Raw genomic sequence first — 26,425 nt, forward strand, 5'->3', positions numbered from 1 at the left:
TGTTCAATTGAGAATAGACTCATACTTATGAAAAGAAATGTACAGAACCTGAAAATGTTTGTGCTGTTTAATTGAGACCTCTAAACAGTTAAGGAACCTCAGAAACAAAGTTCTGACCTTCTAAAAGTATGTGTTGTTTATGCATGTACAGTGGTGTTTGAGGTGGGGGTAGTGCCAGGGGTGTGAAAACAGATATTAAACAGTCAATGCAGACATTAGGGATGAAGATTAAAGTGGTTGTCATTAAGGTGTCCAGATAATAAGGTGAAACCAGGCATAATTAAGGTGATTGTCATTAAAGTGTCCAAACATCAAAGGTCCGGACAGGTCCAGGACAGCAATGCAGGTGAGAAATGAGGAAAAAAGAAAGGCTCCTGTAATTCTCTTCCTGTCCATCCCTGACACAAGCAGTGTTGTCTGAGTATTTCTCCTTGTGGCAGAGTTATACCGGAAGTCAGAAGTATACAGGGTGAACAAGACGGGGGAGAGCACAGTCCCCTGTGGTGCTCCGTTGCTGCTGACCACAGTGTCAAATTTGTAGTCATTCAGTTTGAAGTACTGTGGTCTCTCTGTGAGGTAGACAGTGATCCATCTCACCAGGAGCAAGTCCAACATCATCTCTCTGTCAGCAATACTTTTTTTCTGAAGACATTCTGGAAGTAGTTGTTGAGTTAATCAAAAAAATCCCTGCACTTCAACAACAATGATGAGAGACAAGGAGAACCTGTTGATCCACTCCACAAGATCCAACCATTGCTTTCTTATCTTACCTCAAAGCTGCAGATGATTTAAATGGTTGAGAAGCTGGCTGTAGACGGGCAGATGATCGATTTCAAGGAAAGAAGTAGAGTAATGCAATTACTGCCAGCAAAACCAAAGAAATGGGGCTACAAGATACTAATGTTGGCTGGCTCTGATGGTGTCCCGCATAATTTTGAGATATACACTGGGAGAGTTGTGCAACCCCTTGAACTGCCAGACATAGGGTTAGTGGCAACGTTGTCCTCCACCTGGCCCAGCCAATTCCCAGGACTACAAGCTGTTCAACAGGACTACAAGCTGTTCTTTGACAACTGGTTCACAGGTGTCCCTCTCATTCTCACACTCCCTCAGCATAGGATTCACTGCACTGGTACTGTTCATAGCAACCGACTACCAGGTGTCAACTTCATGTGTGACAAGATGTTGAAACAGAAGATGGCCATCGTTGGTGAAACCACTGATAGAATATTAGGCCTTTTTCTGCTTATAATCAATGTGTTTACTGCAATAAAGTTTCATCACCCGGTCCAAAGCAAAGGTTTGATATTTACAGTTTGAATGATGTTCGCTTACATTTATGTTATACCAGTTATTTTGTCATGTTTTATTCCAGGTTTGTGTGTGTTAATAAAATTGTCATACTTTTCAGTAAGGTGTTTGTGTGAAGAGGGCTTGCAGAAGTGAGTGCACATTTCATGTGTTTTGGGCCCTTTAAACTGAATCACTCACCAAATCAAACATAGGTTTAGTTTAAGGCCCTGAACAGTTAATTACTCACCCACTTTTATAGGTTCAGTGGGCCTTGATAGTTAATCACTTCAATGGTTTGTTGCTTAAAAGGAATTGGTTACTAGACTAGACGTCTGCTTGTGATAAGAAACAGGCCAGGTAGGATGTGTCTTCCCCTACAGAAGGTGAGAGGATTCGGGAATATGATGCACCAATGAGAGAAGGGGAACCACTCACCGAAGACGCATAATTTGGAAGTTGCCCCAATCAGAGGATGGAAACCGCACATTCTTGAATGCATAATTTGGTTAGATAATCTCTGTCTGGTGGATAAAAGGGTTCAGGGAAGGATAGTCGGGGCTCAGACTTCGCGAACTGACCAGGTATCTGTCTGTGGTCAGGGACACGTAGTGTTGAACCCAGAGACTCTGTAACTTCTATTCTTGATTCACCGGGTTAATAAACTCTGTTAACCTGAAAGAGACGCCTCCAGTCATTCCTCTCATCCCATCAAAAGAATGCGCAGAGATTTGAGGTAATTATTTGGAGGAGTCAGATTTCTATAAACAACATAGGAAAAGTGTTAAATACCAACTTTTATCCTTCACCACCTTGCATGCTGTAAAGTGGTATGAGAACCACTCAGTCCATCTTCTCAGTAATTACATCGGAGAACACCCAGTCACCGAGGTTGACAGCTGAAATCGCAAGCGAAAGGAAATCATCAAAGTCACCTGCCCTGCTGTGGTGAGAGAGTACAATAAGAATATTGGCGTTGTGGATCTACTGGACTCTCTCATTGCACTGTACCGCAACACAATCCGGTCAAAGAAGTGGTACCACCGACTGATATTCCACTTTATCAACATGATCATTGTGACTGCCTGGCTTCTCTATAGGAGAGATTGTAAAAGCATTGGCATGAGAAAAGACAAACAGATGAGACTTTATCAAGTCATATATTGTGGAAAGCTTTAGCAAAAGTGGAAAGAATTTGGAGCATAAGAGAGATCGTCCCAGTTACATAATTGCTGGGGAGTATGAAGAGGAGAAGTGGAATCACTACACCTATTTCAGTCCCATATGTGCACCTGGACGCCACAGCCCACTGGATGGTCATGAATGTATAGAAGGGGAGATGCAAGGTACCAAAATGCAAAGGTACACCTAAAACCAAGTGCCAAAAATGGCGTATCCAACTCTGTTTCACATCTACCAGCAACTGTTTCCTGAGGAATAGGACAGAGTGAGCATTGCAAAAAAGAAAGACTGTTTCTGACTGTTTAATAAACCATTTGTGGTTGTTAGAAATAGTACCCTCATAGCACCTTGTTGCCCTGCAGGGGGGGCAGGGCACTGGCTGCAGCGACAGGGCAGTCAAACCTGTTAAAAACAGGTTGAGCTGGTTTGCTCTCTCAGGGTCCCCATCTTCTGTGTTGTTTGTCTTCTTACAGCCTGGGATGGTTTTCATGCCCTCTCAGACCTCCCTCCTTTCCCTTTCGGCTTCGGACCTTGAATTCCCCCTGCACGCGCTTCAGCTCTTCCTGTTAAGGATTTCCCTGACATTACTGGGAATCGAGGGTTTGTTGTTCGGGAAGCAGCGCACAGTTCATGTTCCCCATAACTATCGCTGGAACAGAGGCCGTGTACTTCCACCAGTTAGCCGCTAGCCTAGCCTTTACCTTAGCACCAGCTCTGCAGCCTCTGTACCTCCGCTTCAGCTCCTCAGGCATCGGGTGAACGATGATGGCTTGTCCCGCTGTTTGAAGTGAGAGCAGCTTCTCACTTGAATAAACAAGTTTTCCGCTGCTATTTTACTGGGGGGAAAAAATCTATAGGATATATAAAGTTCTACACCATAGGTGTTATTGTGAAAGAAATAAAGTTGGCATAAAGCCAATAAAATACTATTAACATACTAAAACGAGTACGAAATAGACGGTGCTACTGGAAATGCCGACGTGTTTGGTGTTTCTGGAACTAGTAAGTGACACAGAGGCAAAGAGGTTGCACTTTGGCCATCTACAGTGGCATGACCTCCATCCATCCACCCACCTCACAGAATAATACGGTTTCTATGACTTGATTGCAATAAACTAGTTACAAAGTTGCCCAATACACTGACATGTAATTAAGCACTCATACTTTGACAGGTCCAACAACTTTTTAAATGAAAGTCCGATCATTTTCTGTTTCTTATGCAATCCTTGGATGTCAGAAAATCTGTGTTAATTGCCTTTCACCTCCATGTTCAGGAGTCCCTTGCTCTGGTTTAAATACTGTAACATGGCAAGAGCACGTCAGACACTTGATTCACACAATTTAGTCCCCAGTGTGATTTGGCATCTTGTCACATACATTATTTAAACAAAATTGCCAAATGTTTGCTTTGCTTGCTCAATTAATCAATCTTTACTTGTATAGCACCAATTCATAACAAATGTTACCTTAACACACAGATCGAGACCCCACTCTTAGTCACAATACTGTATTTACAAAGACCCAACAGTAAAGCAAAAACTTTACGAGAAACACTGTATTCAAAAAATACAGTGTTTCTCGTGACACCACAGGCCGCTAGGCTAACTGCACCACTCTAACTGTTGTGCTTGTGCGTATTTTACTAGTCGCAGACTAATACCTTTTCAATAGAAGTGAAGCAATCTCTGGGTCGATTTTTTATCCCCAAAAGTGATCAAAGCTCCCTACATCAATAAAAAAATTGGAAGAATGAAAGATTGACAAATCTGAATGTGAATGTCTAATTTTTAACACAAGTTCTCCGTTCTCTTACTCACTGTAAAAAAGCCAACTTGTATTTTTTGGCCTAAAACAGTCATTTATGTTGGTGAAACTTGAAAATGTAAATTATTGACATTTCATTTAGTTTGTACAACGTAGCACAATAGTTGTATGCTCCAAAACGCTTTGGTGAGTTGATAATACTCAAATCTTTAAATTCGCCTATGGGATTTTTGCATTGGATTTTGGATCATTGCAGAAAATAAGCTCTGTTCTGACGCGTTGCTGTTTTGCTCAGCGGGATAATCTTTACAGATGAACATCATTTATATGTGGGGTCTTAGCGCACGTAGTTTATCTCGTCTAACAAAACATCAACATCTCTTCAGCTTGTGTTAACCACAGACCTTATTTCAGGCGTCTAAATACAAGTCTCACTGTGGCTGTGCTGCCTCGAGCCTCCAATTTTTAACTAAATTAAGTTAAAATGATATGGGAATTTTATTCTGAATTGTGTTGTGCAGTATGTTGTATGTCATTTAATGGAGAAAGTGACCTACACATTTTCAACATTTAAAACAAACGTGTTTTCAGTAATTAGCGAAAGCTAGTGGCTAAAGGATGCTAGCGGAGCAGCATGCCTTGGCAAATACTGTTCAAACAGGACAGTAATGTTATTTTCCGACTGGTTGTATTAATTCTCGCTAACTGCTACAAGAGTAGCCATTATGGTATTAATGCTAACTTAAAATGGTGGTCGCAACATTAGCTGACATTTCATGTCATTTTATAGAAGTGTTTGCGGTGTTAATACACTAGGTAATAACACTTATCCGTCTCTGCAGCAGGACGGCAGCAGGTGAGCAGGCTGGTTTAACAGTTGGGAGACAGAGAGAGCGGAGCCGGTTGACAGACTCGGGGTTGGTCCGCAGTGCAGTTAGTTTGCTGCCTCTCTCTCTACTCGGTTCTCTACCGTCTGCTGGTCTCAGTAATTGACTGTAATATAGGCCTATATTGTGCACAGTTATGACTATATGTTCAATGATTTCCTTATTAGCCAGGTCACCAAAGTAGCAGGAAATACCATTTTACCTATCAAATATTGTGTTGGTCAGAAGTTACTGCTTGTCCGTTGATTTAAAAAAAAGAAAGAAATATTTTCATGTAAGACCCATTCTCTCAACAATCATCATCCATTGGTTGCGTACACAGTGGGAAGTGCTGGTGACTCCAAAAGTGTGCCTGCTCTATTGAAGTCACACAGAATGGTAAGTGAACTCTATGTTATATACAAAACTGTTGCTCTGACTCTCATTTTCACCCTTTCTCCCATTCCTACAGGATGCAGTCCCAGCTTGTCTGTCATGTTGTTTGAAAAAAAATTCTGTATGCGTTTCTGTTTAACTTCCTGTGTTTTCCCTCGTGAGTTGATTTCCTGATTTGCTTCACCTGCGTCTTGTTTAATTCACATGTGAACTGTTTTCAAGCAGCCCTGGAGGATGAAAGACTGGCTCTGGCTGAGGAGTTTAAAAAGAAGAACAAGAATGTTGCACTCATCAGACAAAAGATGGAACTCACTTTCTCCTTGAGGCGAGTCAGAGGTAAGCAGGTGAAAAGAGTAGAAGAGTTGGTGAGATGGTGTTGAAATTGTTTTGACTTTGTATTGAGGATTTCAATTTCCTGTTACATTTTTTTTACATCAACAGATTAGGGAAGTTTTGTCGCATCACAAACAACAACCTAATGGACAACTTTAGAGCAGCCCGTCATCAGCACACCTGCGGGTTCCTGAGACCGTGACAGTCAGGAGAAGCTCTTCAGGAACTGTCTTGTGAGTGGTTATAAATCTAAATTGTAAATGTGTTATTTTACTGTATTTATAGTGCTGTATAGTGCTTAACGTTGACTTCAACCAATACATCTCTGTCCTCCTTGTTCTCTTCCTCTTTCCCAATGTCCTGAGTGTCCTCAATAGTTGTACTGCCCTGATTATGACTTGATGTAGCCTAATTGAAGCCAGTAGATGTGTAAAAAAATGTGTTCCATTTTTGGTTGTGGGGTATGGGAAGAAAATGTATGTCAAACTCAATTAAAGCTCTCAATTTACCGGGCGATCTTCATTCCTACCCTCACCGGGCTTTGGGTCATGACCAAAAGAACAAGATCGCGGATACAAGCAGCTAAAATGGGCTTCCTCCGTAGGGTGGCTGGGCGCAACCTTAGAGATAGGGTGAGGCGCTCGGTCACCAGGGAGGAGCTCGGAGTAGAGCCGCTACTCCTTCACATCCAGAGGAGTCAGTTGAGGTGGTTCGGGCATCTGGTCCGGATGCCCCCTGGACGCCTCCCTAGGGAGGTGTTCCGGCCATGTCCCTCCGGGAGAAGGCCTCAGGGTTGACCCAGGACATGCTGGAGAGACTATGTCTCTCGGCTGGCTTGGGAACGCCTCGGGGTCCCACCGGAAGAGCTGGATGAGGTGTCTGGGGTGAGGGAATTCTGGGCGTCTCTGCGTAGACTGCTGCCCCTGCGACCCGGCCCCGGATAAGTGGCAGAAAATGGATGGATGGACAATAATTTGATTTATTTTAGAGTAATAGCTTATTCTGATTCACAGTATTTAAATCCAATATCTTGCATTCACAGTATTTAAAGGATTCACAGTATTTAAATCCAATGTCTTGCAATCCATGTTTTGGTCTTTACTTGTCTGTCAACACCAGGACCCAGAAGAGGAGCAGACGAAGGGCCTCATTGTGGGTATCCTCTCTGTGCTGGAGGATAATAGCAACCCAGCTCCTCAAAATGTTGTGAGTGTTGCTGTTGTTGTGGAAGAAGAGATTGTTCTTTAAGATCTCCCTGACCTGCCGACTACTGTTGCTTACCTCTTTGGACTGATCTAAGCTTTAAACCTAAAGTACTCAAAAGATCTCAGGTACAAATTTGAAACTGTTCAGAAGGTTTTCATGGAACTTGGTACAGACATCTCTGCAAGGGTTAGATCCCTCAAAAACAAACTCCTTCAGTGAATCCACAAGTTAACTGGTATTGTTGGGTCTGAAATGTTGACCTAAAAGTTCAGTTTTTTTCCAGCCACCACCATTTACAGTTAATACTGCAATACTCTTTCTGTTACTCACTCTCAACTCTTATGTACACTCTCCAACTCTTACATTTATTTTGCACTTTTATTGGACTTTTCTTAAACATGTTACAGAGTTACAGCAGTGTAACAAAAAAGAATATGCTGGTTATTTTGAGACTGGAAGTAACGGCGCTTAGTATCCATGTTTACAGATTTGTTGGATTCATAGCTGTGTATCATACTAGGTCTGTATGGTCTTTATAAATGACTCATGTTTGATCTGTTATTTAATGTCAAAGTTTGAAAGTATACGATGTAGCACAAGTTGACTGCTAGGACTAGGACAATTGGGTCTCATCAGTTTACATTTACTTGGCCCTGTTGAAAGTGATTGGATGCTGATTCTGATGACAGATGTTTTGAATCTACTGGATATCTTGCATCTGTAATTATTCATATTTGATTTCATGTTTTTGTTAACATTATATTACATTATAAACTACTGCAGTGTGCAATTTTATATTCCTCTTAAAGTATTCTGCATTACTAATTTAAGTTGATTCTGTGTAAGGATTAAAAGTTATTACAATGTAAAATATAAGTTAGTACAACTTACAGCTGAGTTAACAAAAATCAGAATTCAGAGTTGAGCAAACTCAAAAGCAAAACTTAAAATATTTGGTTTAGTTGCCCAATTTAAAATTTTATCGAGGTTTGTTGCATTGAAATTTTGAGTTCACCCAACTTTTCTTTTTTTTACAGTAGGCAATAAAACATGATTTAATGATGTGAAAAAGTTACATGTTGCTCCATTAATTTGACATGAGCACAGCACTGAGCAACATTTTGCAAAGTTGCATTGGCATAGGGAAAGTTGGCTCCAAGACGCAGAAACCAGAACCAGACTCAGGTCTGGACCAGGGTCTGAGAGAGGGCTAGAGGGCGATTGACACACCTACATCTCCAACTATTTGGAAGTTGTGTTCGTAAATCTAATAAATCAAACTTTTTTAGCTTTTACAATGTTATTTTGCCTATTTGACCATTACACATTAATGCACCATTTCATAAGGCAGTTGTACTTTCAAGCAGTGTTTGGATAGATGAGCCAAATAAGATATTTCTTTAGAAAACACACTTTTATTTGAGCTCATCTTGGGTATGGTTAAATTCTAACCAACTGCTTTTTTAGAAGAGAGACAAGTTAGCCTGTAAAACATTTTTTCATCAACACTGGAAGAATCTCGGCACACAATTTATTCGAGGAGTAAGTTGCGCTCTTCTCAAGATATTGAGATTTACTTTTTGGTTAAAAAATATTTGTTTTCATTAGCTAAGCAAGCAACAAGACAGTATTTTCCCTGCTCATACTGGTTTCCAGCAGGGCCTGTCTGTTCAAAGTGAATCCATTAACAGTGTGACTAATGGCTGAGAAAGCAACTTACCTGCCTTTTGTGGATGCATTTTACGAGGCAGTGCTGAGGGACTCTCCTGTTCTCGCATTGTGCTTCAGAAACGATGAGGCCATTAGGACTTGGCAGAGAACATGATACATCCTAAGTCTAATTTGTTTAGTCCAGGGATTAAATTAACTCATCTTTGAGCTCATTTGCAAAGAGAAGATTAAGTCCCAGCCCCTTCTCTGGTGTTTTTTAGTGTCACCTTGGGTGGAATTTCCTCTAAATGTGGTGCAAAATGATCAATACACTGAGTAGTGTAAAATGGCAGGTGACATCCTCTGAAGGGGAGATGTGATAATGGATCCCACACCACGTCTGATCCCAGCAGCATGTCAGAGGCCTCTTCCTCCAATCTCTCCTGCGGTCTGCTCGGGGTGTATCATATCAGCTGATTGTTTTCAATGTGACTTTGATTGATATCAGACCCACGCTGTTGTCTAGTTCACAGACCAGAAGCTGCCTCTCAAGGGGTATCGGTTACCTGCGAGTCACCACATTACCTTGGCTACAACTATACTTGATACACGCGATGGCAGTAAAGTAGTCCATCTATATTTCAAAGATCAGCCATCCTTCACCAATCACAGCAAGTCAGGAGAGTTATATAATTGTGACAAATAAATGTTGCAAACCCTCAGGAAAGTGATCTACAGTTTGACAGCTAGAGTCCTTTTTCTTGACATTTTATTTATTTAGATCTAGAATGGATGATACTGACTCAGTGCAGGCTTTATTTGCGTCAATGATGGTGAGTATTATCTCATTTGTAGAAGACAGGATTGAGGTGAATCATACATCTGTCTGGGTAAGAATTGTTTTGAACCCTCTTAAATTTAACGTGTTGTCAATGTATTTCTTGCTGATCTTTCTTTCTTGCCGTTCTCTTGTTTTATCTGTATCTTGTGCACCATTTCAAATGAGGGTTCTCCCTTGATGTGTTTCCCGAAGACTGAAATAAAAGAAATGATGAATGTGTCAGGATTACAGTTTGTGGGTCTGACCTTTAATAAGACTGTGGTCTTATTAGAGGTAAATTACTGTCCTGTCAAAATAGATTTTCCCATACAGTGTACCAAGTGGAATAGGAAATGGTTTTAACAGAGGCATTGAAGCGCTAGTCTTAACAATTTATGTTTTTTTATTATCAAACTTTCCTTCGATTAGTTTATTTTCTTGCTAATCTAACCTCAATTATCTGCAATAAAAACATATGTTCTTATGTAACTAAGTAACAGGGGTTAGTGTTGACAGATGTTTTATTAAAGATATTATTTTGGACTTGTATACCTTGACTTTTGCACAAGCTGCCATGTAGTCATGTCGCATGAAGACGCTGTTTAGAGTATTTAAAACTGTATGTAGATTGTGTCTTTTTTAGTCTGCATTTAAATCAAAACGTCATCTAGAAACTGAAAATTGACTGCACTTATGGGGTAATTTTCTATGTTAATGAACAAAGAATTATAATTTGCCTGTCATTTAAACCACACATGTAGACGCAAACACACACACACACTACACACATACAATGATGTTGGAGCTGCTAAGGAAAGTGCCTTGTCTCTTTCAAGGACACTTGAAATCACCTACCATGCAATTAGAGTACCACCCGTTCTGCCACCTGCACCATGCAGTATGTGCACTTACAGCACTCAATAATAGATTCATGGAATTTAAAAATACCAAATATATCATATTTCAAATTTGTACATGCAGGGACATTTAGCCTTAACGGCAGATGACACTGTGCAACGAATACAGAGAGACTTTGTGGAAATGATTGGAAACTGTCACAAAGTGAAGGTGGACAGGGAAAGAGGAACTAAATGCAGGTGCAAAACAACAGGAGGCAGGAAGGTTGATGCAAAACACAAAAAGATACTGTAACCGAGGGTGTTTATGATGCCTATACTTGGGAAATTATAACATAAAGAAGTACGGAGTCTTCGTAGAGTTGAACATACGTCTGCTCCTTTATTGCCGCACATGGCGAGAGACACAGCACAGATCCTCAACCACACTCTTCCGTTCCTTGAACCTTTCAAAATAAGAGCTGCCGATATAGGCTATACACTGCTTTACCAGGTAACTCAAATAACATAATAAAATAGCTTACGATACTTAATGACAAAAAAGGCATCAAACAGAAGTTAAAAAGCAAAATAGGTTCAAGACACACAAGAGTCACAAACTACAAAATAAAACACTGAACTGAGTCAGGACTAACTAGAAATTTGCAGGCAAAGAGTTTGTAAGAAACACAAGGATAGCAATGACAAATTAAAACTCCAAGCGGTGATGAAGGGCCCGAAGCACCCTGTGCATTTCGGCATGTGTTGCGACCGCGAGAGTGCAACCATGACACGTGGCCAAGCAGCAGGCCTGACAGTTTGATTTGTGTAAAAGTGAAAGTTTGACAGTACGCTGTGGCCACCCTCTTTTATGTAGCACAACGGGAGATGTTCAACTTGTCTAGAACCCACTGACATTGAGTTTGTAATGACCTGATGAACAAGGTCCTGGATAAGTATGTTCCAATAGGAAGCTTGATTTTTTTATATATTAAAAAAAAAATATGGCGGACTTTCTGTTGGGTTTTGATTATGGGTGCAAGAGGATTTTTTTGTAGGTCCTGACATGGTTAACATACAAAAAAATTGTCATGCATGTCGAAGAAAAAAACATCTGTAGGGAGGCCTTTTGGAAAGGTAAAAAATGATTGCGCAGAGAAATCAAAGTTTGATGGTACGCCGTTTCCACGCCCTTTAATGAAATAACGTGGTTATGACTATGGGTGTAGTCCTTCGCACTGGTCAGTGCTTTGGGCCCTAAATAGAAAACTTAATCTGAGCAAATGGAATATATTGTACTACTAAACTAATCAGTCAGAACTCATGGCAATGACTCACAATAAATCCAACAAGAAAAAAACCCATGAAAGGAAATACATGCTAAAGTGTACTGCTTTTACACTGCAGGTCACACTTTATAATTCACACACAGATAGCAGAGATTGCTATGTAAAGAGTACATCAGTATTGACACATCCTACTCACATTCATACGAAACAATACGTCTTTGACGTAACATCTGGCGTTTCCACGACAACTATAAAGGTTATGTCTGGAGTCTGTCATGGAGGCTCTGTCAAAAATAAAATAAATAAAATTACAGATTTCTCTGCTTTCTTAACGGTTGGACATATTTGAGGTAATGTAAGTACCCAACAAACAAACAAAAACAACAGAGTTGTAGTCATTTTAAATTCATTTATATATTGTAATGTAAATTTTATCATAACATTCAGCATATTTTAAGTTTAAAAATACATTCCTGAAAACAGATGCAAAAGTACAACTTCAAATGAGAGAAACAGGTAATATATTATTAGATGATATACAACCACATCCTGGCGCACACAGCAGCTGCTCATTTACATCCATGCAAAGCATACCACAACATGTCTGTTCTGACGTTTAGATGCACCTTATACAAAACTGTGATTATACAATCATATGATTCATTGGTTTTACATAACTGTCACATTGCTGCCTGCCGGTCTATTCTTGTCCTGTCAACTGGACCACATGTCCCTAAATTGCATCAGTGTTTCTGTAGACGGGCATGCACAAGTGGTAAATTAGCTGCATACCATTCAGCTATCTGGAGGCAATCACAAAATGAGTATGCTGACCATGCCGATATATTTTAACCAACCGGATTTGGGCTCTTTTCATAAAAATAGAAATAGATGTTTTTTTTCAGTGGGAGAATATAAAGGGGGGGGGGGGGGTGAAGTAAGTCAGGTGTTAGGGGGGACAGATATCTCTGCATGTATAAATGAGCAACCATGGTCAACAAAACATGCTGCGATTCCTATCAACAGAAAATGCAGGCAATTTGTGTAGAGGCAGCCTTTTTTTTGTCAGCTCTATTTGCTCGATTTCCATACCCCCGCCCCCGCTTTTCACAGCCCCCCCCCCCAATCTCCACCACCCCCACCTCGCACCGGGCAGCAGGAAATAGGCATTCAATGCTTTCTAGATGACTTCCTGAAAGAAATGAATCTCTCACAGAAAATGAGAACAATGAATAATGAAACGCTGGATGGGATGTGCCTGACCCATGCTATTCATACAACCTGTGTCGTCGCAGAGAGCCATGTATGAAATTGAAGGTTGTGATCACAGGGCTGGAAAGAGCCAGTTGTAGCACCATTAGAAAGAGGAAACAAATACTTTTTTTTTTCATGGTGCAAATATAATCATCTGATTTAGGCTAGATGCAGACCAGAGCGCTGCAGCCTTCTTGCATTTTGTAACTGTGCGATAGATTTGATTTTTTTTTTTTCATTCATAACATTCTGCATTTCTTCGCTGAACGATGGCATTTTCAATCACAGCGTTTGACAACAATTTCAGGCTGTGTAGGATTGAAAAATTGATATAAAACTTTACCCAGCCTGCGAAAGTGTACACCCCGAGTGTAACTGAGCATAATGCTCCTCAGGGAGTAATAATACAGTCAGAGTTGAACAGACCATTTCCACAGTGCGGAGCCACTTTACGGGGAGAAAAGTGTCTTAACAACCTCATAACCCCACAGAGAACGTAATCCACCAATGACAGCAAATACAGCTGTATAGGGCCAGAAGAAAGCAAAGGCCAGGAGGCGTTCTGGGTTTTGAAAGCCTTCTTCTCTTCCTCACATTACCCTCAGCAGGATACAAAAGTAAGGCAAAGAAAAAGTAGCTTGCCCCGTTTTTTTTTTTAAAAAACAGTCCGACCGCAGCCCTCAAGCTACTGCTGCAATCCTGACATGAAGGAGTCAGCTTGAGCACTTACAAATCTTTCTAATCCCTTTCAACATAGAGCAGCATTTGCCAGACCCCTGCTCCTCCAGGGTCTTAGAAAAGAAAGGGAGAGAGAGAAAGGGATGGAAAAAGAGCGAGAGAGCAAGCAAGTGTGTGTATGTGCATAGGTCTGTCAGTAAGAGTAAGTTAGGATGGGCAAAGGACTTTTGAGAGTCAGTGGTTGGAGAGCTGTGGCACAGCGGCTGCTCAGTATGAAACTCACACTGTGCTGTAGAGCTACCATTTACCCTTTGGGTGGCTTACCGCCTGTGTGTTACCAAAGGCTGTGAATTGTAAGATCAAGTAATTACTGAATACTGTCCAGGCTCCTGAGTGTGTGTTTCATGTTGCACTTTCTTATTGAAGTCAGTGCCTTCAGTGTTCATTTAGCTGTGTATAATCATATTGAACGTGGTTGCCTATCTGACACCCAGCGCCGACTGCTGTGTTTCGGGTCACAGAGTGCTGTTTACGAATCATTGATTTTGTTGTACAACAGCAAAAGACACAAGGCAAGGCTTCGCCTCATCACGGACAGTCCTTGCGAGGCACCAACAAACACGGGGGGGGGGGGCGCCATGAAGTGTCACTGCAGCCCAATTATGTTTTTGTAATAAGCCAGTGATGCCTGGCCAGTTGCAGGGCCCCCCGGAGGGATCTTCAACACTCCGTAATTGTATCGGAGTCGCCGAATCCAATCTAATCCTTGAAATGTTGGTATGGGTAATCAGAAGATTGATTGAAGGGAAGTGCTGTTCTGACAGAATACTGACATGGAGACAGCTGGCTGCCTGTCAGAGGGGGAAGCTGAGTGATATATGAGCATCCTCGCTTAAAACAAAAGCAAAAAAACCACCCACATTTGCAAGGTGATGCTGGTATCTGTGTTCACTCATTATTGAAGCATGTGAAGCATATCCTCGGACCTTTTTCTCCTCATGACTGTTGATTGTGTCTGAATATCCCCCCCCCCCTTCTCTGTAAACCTCTACAGCAAGGTGAAGAAGTAAGACCTGCCTTTGCTTCTCAACACGTATCCCTATTTCTGAAATATGTTGTGTTTTATCCAACCATTTACCAAAATTCCTACAGGGCACCCCTGGAAAAGAGACCTCGGTCTCAGTGGGTCCTCCCTGCTAAAATAAAGGACAAATAAAAAATAAATAGAAAAAATCCCTCAAACAATAAAAATGAATATCTTAACTTCACTATGCCAGAAAATAAACCATCCCAAAGTCAAATCACCATCTATTTCCTGCTGTATTTGAATGAAGCTTGTGACTGCAGTTCAGCAGAGTCGTATTGAAATGCAAGAATCCTCCCACTCACACACATTCTCATCGCTCATTTTTAGTGCAGACACAGTCATTAGGAGGAGAAAGCACAATAGAGCTACACTCCATTAAAGGTTAGAACAGTATAAAGCTGCATTTGGCCGGATGATTATAAAAGATACTGTTGTATAATTAAAGTTGGAAATGTTAAAAAGTATCTTCACCTCACAACAGTATTGTGTTATACAACCACACTGCAAACTAAAGTTAAGAAAACACTTACTGCTCATTGTAAGCTTATTGAATATAGTTCAAGAACTTTTAGACAAGAAGGGAAAAAAAGGAATGCATTAGTAATAAACATAAATCCATCACACCACTCCAATGATTTGAATGATGCAGAGGAAAAGTGGTATTGATTGATTTGAGTCTCTTTATCATGTCCATCGATTGGGATGAGTGTGCTGTGGATAACAGCCACATGTCCCCCTGCTTCAGGTAATGAAATATGAGGATCTATTGAATTGGAAAAATAAATGCTTACAAAAATATTGCTCTACAAAGTGAAGCTGACGGGCTTCTAAAATGATCATTATTTATGGGGGCACAAGCCGGTGAAGATGACATGGCTCATCTTGCTCAGCATTTTTCATGCAACACGATACACCTTTTACAAACGCTAGACTGTCTCCACATAAGATACAGGGCTAAGAGAAAAAGTGCATGCAGCAATATGCGCAAAGGAAAGCAGGATCAATAACCAATCTAGGGAGCAGAGAGGGTCAGCTTGAGCGCGGTGAGGTTATCATACACAGCGTCTCAACACGTGTAATGGAGGCCTCTTTGAAAGGTGGGCCGGCTTTGTGGGTGACAGTGTTGGATAGTACTGGAAAGGTGTTTTTATTATTATTTCTCATACAGGAGAAAGCATATTAACATACACAAACTGAACAAGCTCAATGAAATCATACTGATAAAAATATCCCGTGGATTTTAGCTCTTTAGTTTGTAAATAATATCCGTACATTTTTACATCAAACATTCATAGCCAGTTAATTCCCCATTTACACTCATGTTAAAAATGCTACCTTTTACAGCTAAAAATAAACATTCACAGTCTTGGTCTGAATCGCTAATTTTTCACACTGTTCTAGAAGTGTATTTTTTCACAACTCATCAGTTATAAATATTTAAAGGTAGTTATGCAGACATTTGCTAAGAGGCGTGGTTGGTTTGATTGAAAGATTATCGTATTGTAGCCAAGCAGCAACCGTTGGCCTTGAATAATGAAGCCAACATCTTTGGAAAATCCTGCAGTTCATTAAGTGTCCTCTTGAGACAGGCTCCAGTAACATCAGTAAGTTACATATGCCCAACTGGCACACAATAAAAGAGCCGTGTTAACAGCACAAATGTGTTTAAAGCCTGGCACAAAAAAACAAAATAGGTCTGATTAGTTATTGTCATCACTGGCACACACTGTGCAGGGTGAGATGTGTTTTCAAAGGTTCATTTTAGATTATGAAAATGATAAGTGTTATCCATAGTTAGGCTCGTTGCTGAAATGATTGACAGGTGGGTGCGTTGCTACAGTTCTTCAAGAGGCTTAAAACCCACCTCAGCTCTGGCTCGAAGCTTGTTATTAGGTTGACTAAAAGTTAGGTTGAGACAGGATAAAATGTGATTGAAAGGGGATAAACTAATTTCACATGATCTGACTACTGGTCTCTTGTGAAGCATCCACCTCAAGGCAAAATATTGCAATCCATTAAAGTTATAACACACACACAGACACACACACACACACACACACACACACACACACACACACACATATATATATATATATGATGTTTATATATAAGTATATGACTGAGCTACAAAACTACAGTTTACACCCTTGTTTTTTGTTTTTGCCCATCTTTCATCGTGACAGATAAATAAAAACTACAAAAAAAACCAAAGATCAACATGTAAACAGAGAAGCACATACCAATGTAAACCAAACAACCTTTATGTCACACTATATTGCAGGCTCGAAAATCTCAACATGAATAAGAGAAAACGATACTTGCTATTAAAAACAAATAAACTTCTAATACAATAAATATTAGCTATAATTCAATGTTTATTTTCCTCTGTAACATATAATTTGCTTCTGTTGCTACCTTTAAATTATCCACAGGCTTGCTCTTGTCAACACAAACCTGTTGTAAATATTCACCAGTGCACCAAATGTGTACTTATCCACACCTTTAAATAGTTCCCTCAACATGTTTTTGTTCCCTGTTGTGTTCAGTTATTTTAGTGCCCACCTGTTTCGGCAGATTAATGAGCTTTTTTTTTTTAGCATGTTTGTCAGATTTATTATCTCTATTAAATTAATTTATGTCATATTGGAATGGAAGTAGCTTGAGTTTTCAACTCAGAAAGAGCCCAAAAATCAATCTTCCTTTTCTTTTCTTTTTTTGCCAAAAAACAAACATTGTAAGTCTTATCCAGAAAATCTTTATTTTCCAAACAATTACATAAATTGTCATAATGGATTACTATTTGTTCCAAATTAATGTTCAAAGCACTACATTTCATGCATCGTATTGTTTTTGGAGGTCCTGTGAACAAAAGTGGTGATGTCAACACATTGACTTATTTTCTTTGTTTTGGAAGGAAGTAAATAAAGCTGCAACTTAAATTAGTTGGGGGAATTTGTTGACGTAGTTTTCATACACATTATTTAGACTTCAACCAACAGATTCTGGCTGCTAGTTTTGATTTTTTCAAAAGAGCCAGAGTTAATAACATTCCTCAGTTATGTTTGGTCTGTGTGATAATAAGCAACAGGAGTATAGAGATTCTTAAGCAAGGCCAACATGAATGTTACATCTGAAGCCAGTTCTGTTCAAGTTATTTCCACAATAACCTCCACTGACTGTCACACTGTGGGGGGAATACAATAGGAATAGATTGCAGCCTTAACAGCAATTCAGTCAGGACCACTTTGTCAAGGAGAATACTTTGACGCAATTCCGTATATTTGGCGGTATGGCTCTGAGGGATCTCCCTGCCCTTCCACGTGCTTACGTTGGAAGGCATTAGGCAGGAATAGCACACGTCCCTGCCCTTCCCGCGCATGCAAGGAACGCCATAAGGCTGGGAGATAAGCCGCAACCCCCCGAGCCAGCATCAATGCACGCATGACATTGATTAAGTCAGATATCATAAAAGGAGGAGCAGGGGAGGAGGTGGGTTGCAAATGCGCTTGCAAATGTGGCATGCAGAGGGAGCAGAGAAGTGTAGGCGGGCTAGAGCAGTTTAAATAAGGCGGCGTAAGAACTATTTAGCCAATAGGGTGCTTCAGCAGATCAGCTGGCCATCAGCTGATTAGGCTTGAGTGAGATCAGCTGACACGAATTCTAGCACAATATTAAGCGTGACTCCGTGACCTGCCGGAACTTACGTGATACTTCATTAATAACTCTGCATCATTTGATTTTACCTATCTAGTCATCCAGAGGTAAGATGTTGTCATGATCACTGGAAAGTTTGTGCACGACATCTTTTTGAAATACCACCGTGCAGTCACCGCCAACTTTCTAATATTATTGGCAACTCCAATATAATAATATCAACAAATTGCTTTAGCTAATCGTTTTCATTGCATTTACATTTCTAAAATCTTCATATCATTGTTCACATTGAGCCGGCAAAATAAGATTGCTTGGTTACATGCTACATGCTATAAAATCTTACCATAAAATAATACACAAAACATGAATGGTAATAACACATATTCATCAAATTTGACTTTCACCTCATGAGGCAGAGTTGTGTCTGGGGTCATTGCAGTATAAATAAGGTGCCTTAAGGAATGTAACACAGCAGCCCAAATAACTCACTTAGTTAATTAAAACTGGTAAAAGATCAATAAAGCTCCTGGTCCCTCTCTCCTAATTTCTCCAGTATTAATTAAAGATACTCACTTTGAAGCCTGTTTTTTCTCTCTTCTGTATCTAGTTAATTAGAAACTTTAAAGCAGTAAACGGCTCTAGAGATGAACGAACAACGGTAGATCAAATGAAGCCACAGGGTCTTAATCCAAATGAGCAGTGAGGCCTTTTGTTCTGAATTGACTAAGAATCAATATCATACGATCAGCAACTACTCAATATGTCACTGAAGTGCGGCCAGGTTGTGGCATTAGAGTTGGTGTCATTCCCCACACACTGATCCAGATTCACTGTGAGAATTTAAATGACATCTTCCGGGTCTGGGACAAAACAGCACTGCCCTGAAATTGTTCCACAGTGGCCTGAAGCACAGGAAAATGAGGCAAATGGCTTTCATTGCATCATAACCTTGACCGCTGCGGCTGCACTGCTTTGAGCTTTGGCCGTTGATGCGCTCGAGGGCCACTCTGTGCCAGTATTAACACTCCATGTCGTCCTGCCATCACAATGCTGCCAGCCCAGTGGCAAAAAATAATAAAATGAAATGTCAAATCAAAGAGAGGACAGAGAACGGTCTTTACCACAGGGCTTAAATTTGAGAGTGAAATAGAAATGCGTATTTACTGCGGCTTTTCTCTGTATTTGAGGGGAGATGCTGCAAATTGAGTCAATGAAATATGGTAGGAGCCAAATTCATACTCAGCTTTTGAGACACATTTCATCCGATGAGCAAATACATGATTTTCAGTGCTGTATAAAGACTATGTCTAAATAAAGAACTGCATTCTTTAGACATCATATCATATCATAGCTGTCTGCAAACAAACTGCATTTAAATTTAACTTTGCTGATTGCACAATGAAATATATTAAAATGCACCCTTGATGACTATAAATGCAATGGAGTATGATTATTCAGTGTTCATGTTTGTTTAGCTCAGCTTTATTCTAATTTTACTATCACTCATATTCTAATATAATAATAGGAGTGCAATAAAAATCAGTGCAATAGAATTAATTAATTAATGTTATACAGGTATATGTGCAACAGAAGGAGTGTGTGCATTAATTTTAAATGAAGTGATGTATGTGTACCTCGTGCTTTTAGGAAGCTTATGTTACATGTATACAGAGGTTTGTGTTGTGCTGTGTTCCTTGTTTGTTCTACATGTAACTTCTCTTGTGTCTAAAGCAAATTTTTCCTATACGGGAGACAATAAAGCACCTAACTAACTATTCCAAAAGTCCACACCACCACATTTCGGCAACTATACCATACTATACAGTATTGCAATAGCATTGCTAAATTCTTGGAAAATATTTCAGTATGCATTAAATCAGAGTACAGAGTACACCCTGGGCAGGCTACAAGGTCTGTTAGACCACAAACACAATGAACAAGTGTGACACCAATGCATCAGAACGTTTAAAAACAGAACTGCACAGACCTTAGTCTCAAACACTGACAACTCCTGTAAGCATAGTTTCAGAGTTTTCAGGAGGTTTTTTTCACCACCCCTCCCCCTTCTTTTTTTTGGACTGCCTAATATCAGTATTTACTGTTTCTGCATTTGTTTTTCTTCTAATTTCCACTTTAAGTTGTTATGTACAGTTGTTAACCCTGTAGCTACTTTCATTGAGCAAATAATCTAGGAAAGGCAGAATAAACTAGACCAAACAGTTAAGCGTGTTAAAATGGTTCAAAGTGGATAGAAACTGTGTTAGAAAGACTTTCTGGAATGACAGAGGCAAAAAGCTAACAGTTCTGGGTAACTTGTAAAAGACAGAGGACCTGATCAACAAAAGACCTGGGAGGTTTTTGCAGTTGTCCACAAGACACCTGCATGTAGCCCTCCAAACTAAGCTGCAGAGAAAACAGCCCACATTGAACTCTCTTTAACCATTCATTGGGTTAAAGTTGGCTAGTTTTAAAGATACCGCAGGTTACATATGGCTATGTATGTTGACGCTTCGGTGTGTAGCTCAGATTATACCCCTGTGTGTTTTTCATGAATCCATATTTCAAGGATTTCTTCTTAAAATAATTCATTGGGCTAGACCAGGTATTATTCTGCTTGTGGTTTTCTTGATACATAAGGTAATGATCTACTAGGTTTAGAAAAAGTAATTGATGATCTACAATTATAGAAAATAGAGAAAATTAGGAAATAGCAATCACAAAGTTATAAAATTTGAAACTTAATAAAAGTCAGCACAAGTTTGCAATGGCATTTAAGAGATTCAAATAGTGTATTTTAGTTCATACATCTGTTTTTAAATTTCAGTGAAGATAAAGGTAAGATAGCAAAGCAATTTAGCAAAAGAGGATTGTCGTAGGGCTGGCTTCTGAGTGTGTTTGGGTGTTATAGTCTGGCCAAGGGGGTATTTAATGTAACCTGTATTTAATGCACAGAGGTTTAAACAGAACGAGCCCAGGATATACCTAGAGTAGAAAACAGCTAGCCCCGTTTAACCCTGGGTACACTCTAAGGAGGGGGTATATTTTGTGCTGTTTTGCACACATTTTTAAGAGCTATAAGGAATTATTTTGGCGAAAAATTGGTCCTTCTCTTTTCTAGTCAGCCTCATTTCAAAACCTGCATTTGGAGTGTATAAATTGCTGTCTGCTGAGAGTAATACTCTAGTTTATTCACAAGAGATGTCCAAGCTCTCCAGTGATCTCAAAAACAATGCACCTTCTGTTAGACTTCAAATTAATAAAAACTGGGGTTATTTCTGTCCAGACTCAATCAGTGGACCAAATTGAGCTCCATCAGAACAATAAAATATTTTCTGAAAACATACCAAAAACCATATAGTCAGTATTCCATATGCGTTAAAGAAATGTCGCTCTGTCCTCTCGTCCACTCCTCTGGCTTCAACACTGGACAAAGGGAAGTGATATTGATGGACAAACATAGCTACTTTGAACTGGATTCTGTTCTTTTTTTTTTTTAGACGAAAATACTTTCAAATGGACATCTGTACATTTAGTAAAATAAACGTTTGTATTGCAAACTGTACACTAAGATGTGAGAAATTGAGAATCCTATATTGTGAGACACTCAGCCCTCAGAGATATGATTCATGTGAGTGCCCCTCACACTCTGTGCTCATACAGCGATATTACCAACAGTCCATGGATCAAGCAGTTGTGGCAGCCTCCTGAGAGTCCAGATGCTGCAGAGAAGACCTCTGTTGACCTCACAGCAGACCTGGGATCAGCATATACTGCAGGCCCACAATGATCATCCTAGGGCCCTTTTAGATGAGGTGTGCATAATGGGGAGGTTTCTCTCACTGAAGGATGAATCAATGTGGCATGAAGAAGAGAATTTCCAGCCCATTTCCCACCCTGATTACCCCACCACATACAGCTTCTTAATAGCTTGTTGTGTGTCATAAATCTCTTTTTACCACCATAGAATCGCAGATGTATTACAGTGTAGGCCTTACATATTAAAACCAAAGGTGTCAATGGTTTTTGGTGCTGGTGGCATGTTCGGAAAAGTACTTAAAGGATTCAGGTTACATTTTTCATCTGTCAGGTTTGTCATGTAATTGCGAGCCAGCACACAGAGGCTTCCTGTCTTGACACAGCTCTCTGGTTTATACTAAAACTGTCCATGTAGGAGATGGAGAGAGGAATGCTGCTTCTTCCTCCTCACAGGTGGGACGGGAGAGGACGTTTGGGCCCCGAGGCAATATAAACAGAACACACTGTGGGCGTACAGGGGTTTCAGGGGTCACAGTGATCAGGTACAAGATGGTTTCTGAAATGGAAAATATTGTTTTAAATGGAATTTGGATGAGATAGAGGAATAAAGACTTGATTTAGCAGTCAAAGTATTCAAAAGGTTTTGCTTAAAAATTATAGATACAAGGCCTACATTTATTGAAATCTTGAATATATAAATTAGTTGTATTAAAGCAATAATAATCAGTAGAATATGCATATTTACTTTTTTGTAGAAGTTTTGGTCTATTGGAGTTATTACAGCAATTTCTGAACTCACTATTGACATGTTAAGACCAACTGATATCAATATGGTGTTCTTAATCGTTTCCTAAATGTTGTCTTCTCTTGCTAATTTTTTTTGTATCCAGAGGCTCCTGAACATTTTTTTAGCTCTTCAGTTAGTTCACTAGCTGGCACTTGCATTGTTTGATTGGCAGGTACAGCAGTATACAACAGGTAAATAGTAAAGTTGTTAGTCCACTAAACAACTAAAAACTGCTTTTATACTATAGAACAAATTCACTCATTCACTTCACATTCAAACTGATGGCACAGGCTGATATATAAAATGCCCATCTGTTTTTATTAATCCCATTTATACAGAATCCACAAGCTGTGGGCGTAGCAGTGGGAGCAATTGGGGGTGAGGTGTCTTGCCCAAGAACATTTCAACATGTAACTAGAGCTGGGGATCAAACTCCAATCACCTTCCATTTGATAGACAACCAACCGTGGCCCTTTATATACACTAGACCAGGGTTTCTTAACCTTTTTGACCTTGGGGCCCAACATTTTCAGGGCAAGGTAGTCTGGGGCCCAATCGAGTGAATGGTTCTGATTAAAAAAAAAATTCATTTTTATTTAATAGCTATTTGTGTCACTATGTTGTAATAATGATTATTATTATTTCCAATCATCATATAAAACCATGTTTTAGTGCATGTTTGTCAAATAAGTAACACAATATAAACTTAGCAACAAAAGCAATAAAATTAGGTGCTCAATGAAGTTAGGTAGATTTGGTGAAATTAAAAAGAGCATTCTGTTTTGTGTAGCACTGCCCCCATTGCCGTCATTATTTTTTCGTTTTAAGAACCTCTCCATTACGTTTCCATTCAGATTCAGGCCCCGTTTACACGGAGACGCTGTGACAGTAAGACGAAACATTTGGACATGCGCATGGTTAAGAAACCCTGCACTAGACCATTATCACTTTATGACATTACTTTGTTATCATAACTGTAACTAAACAGCTAATACCCCCTCTACCACCTGTTTGTCCTGAAGTAAACTGCAAAAAAAAAAATTTAACTGTAAACTATCTACATTGTCATTGTCTTTTATTGTAACAGCTGCATACAAAGTTAAAAAAAAAGAAAAAAGTTTGGTCATTTAAAAAAAATATATTAATAAAGAATGTACGTCAGGGGGGCGCCGATAGCTCAGCGGCAGCGACAGCGCGCGTACCATGTTGCGAGGCTTTGCTCCTCGCGCGGGCGGCCCGGGTTCGCGTCCGGCCTGTGGCCACTTTCCCGCATGTCTCTCCCCACTCTCTCCCCCTTTCCGACTCTATCCACTGTCCTATCAATAAAGGCAAAAAGGCCAAAAATAAACCTTTAAATAAAAAAAAAGAATATACGTCAGATAATTTGCTCAACATACTGTGTTTTGCATGCAGGAAGTAGAAGAAACATGAATACTTAGTGTCCCATATAGAACTTGGTGTAGTGATGCATTTTAGCTATCTTGACAAACATGAATTATCAACAACAAACAGAAAATGTGATTTTTCTGCATTTTAAATAGACAAAAAAAACCGAAGAAAACAATTGAAACTTTTATTTGTATGACAAAAAATGGTAGCTTGTGTCATGTAAATAGATTTGGAAAAATAGCATACACTTATTAGATTTTTACGATTGAGAATTTTTTTCAATCATAGTCCTTGATGAACAGTACAACAAGGATGCTGAGATGGTTGGCTAATAAGCGGGTCCTCCACTCAGTGGTAATGACAAGGTCGATCCCTGACTCCCCGGGTCTGCTTGTGTCCTTGAGCAAGATGCTGAACCTCAAACTGCTCCTGAAGGTTTTGGTGTGTTGGTATGTTTGGATGTAAAATAAACAAGAGCCTGGTGTGCAGAAACCTTGCAGTGCAGCCCATGACATCAGTGTGGATCTCTCCAAATTTAAAGGCTGCATACTTTGAAGGGCACATTTAAAAACCAACTGCATCTGTGAGGCAAGTTGAAGGCTCTCTCATTGTTAAGGCTCCTTTAAAGGAGCAATATGTGAAACCGACACGTAGTGTTTAAAATGGGTGCTGCAATTTATAACCATATAGAGTGATGTCTTCTTCCGTCCCCTTCTCCCTAGAGACAATGCACATTTGGGTTGCTCTATCTCAGACATGGAAGCTTCAGAAATTCTGCATCAGTTTTTGCATTCTAACCTCTCTCCATTTTCAAAAGCATCTCCAATATTTATCCTAGCCTTTTTGCTTCCACCGCTAACCAGTCTGCCGTTTGATGGAAAACCGAGGAGTTTCCAAAACAACCTTGTTGGGATGCCTTAGAACTGCCTAAAATCTGTGTTGTTTGAGTTTTCAAAGTGAAAGCCCCAACAAGTTTGCTGTATGTACATTTGGGGCTTCAAGTTTAAATATCACTCTTGTATAATTATTATGCTGCCCTGGTGGAAACATGGCTGGTTTCTGTGATATCAGTTATCATGCCAATAAACCATCTCAGATTCAGTCGAAGAGAAGCCGGGTAAAGTAAAGCTAAAGAGATAGTTATACATATATATTGATTCAAACACTTTGTAGACATAAAGTAAATGCCAGGCCTTGAAAATCTGCATCAGCTATCTGAGGAGTAGTGAGAGTGTGATGCAGTAAGCTTAACCAATGTTTTCATTGAACCTCGGCCTCTAAGCACCGCCTAACAAATCCTCTCAGAGTGATGATTTAACAGAAGAGGCCCAGGGAGAAATGTTTATTCATCAGAGAAGATACGAAACAGACTGGGTTTGTACCTTACATCTGAATAGAGTCGATACAACACATGGCATGTCCCAGTGTAGCTGAGGTGTGTCAATGGATATCAGTATTCACACTTATCTCCAGTGTGAACGCACAACTTACTGTAAGTTGTTTTATAGTCAACCAATTACTGATGTGAGCAAGCCCTCCTGTTGCTTTAATGTCATCTTGCAAGACAGAAGTGCAAAGTCTGAACAAGAATACTGCAAACAGAACTTCGGCTACATTAATAAGCGTTGGGATTTTTCTTTGCTGTCAGAGCTACATATGCAAATGTGACAGCAATGTACCGACTGGTCATGAGGAGCAGTGGGAGAGCTCTACGCATTATTCATCCCTGCAGAATGAACCACACTGACAGAACCACTAATTAATGGTTAAAAAAAGATTCAAGAGTGATTTCCATCCAGCTCTCCTCCACCTAATCAGTTTATAATAGCATTTTCGTCCTCTGGGATGATAATGTCTCCTCTCAGATGTCTGCTTGCTCCATCATTAAGCTCTTTGCAGGAGTTTAAGTGGATTCATCTGTAGGTGTTTTTCGGGGAATCTAACATTTACTCTGGGATAAATATGACAATAAATGAAGAAAGTGTGATATGAAAAAGCTATGAATAACCAACAGGCTAACTTATGATTGACACCTATTAGGATAAAGACTTCATATCTAAACATTGCTTCATTCAGGAATTGATTTAAATGTTTCATTTTTTTGGAGGTATCAATTAATAATTAAAGCCCAGGTATTTTTGGTCTCTTCAATTACTTATGATTTAAACCCAAATAAGGCCAATGTTAA

The sequence above is a fragment of the Symphodus melops genome (assembly GCF_947650265.1).
Source record: "Symphodus melops genome assembly, chromosome: 18".
Lineage (NCBI taxonomy): Eukaryota > Metazoa > Chordata > Actinopteri > Labriformes > Labridae > Symphodus > Symphodus melops.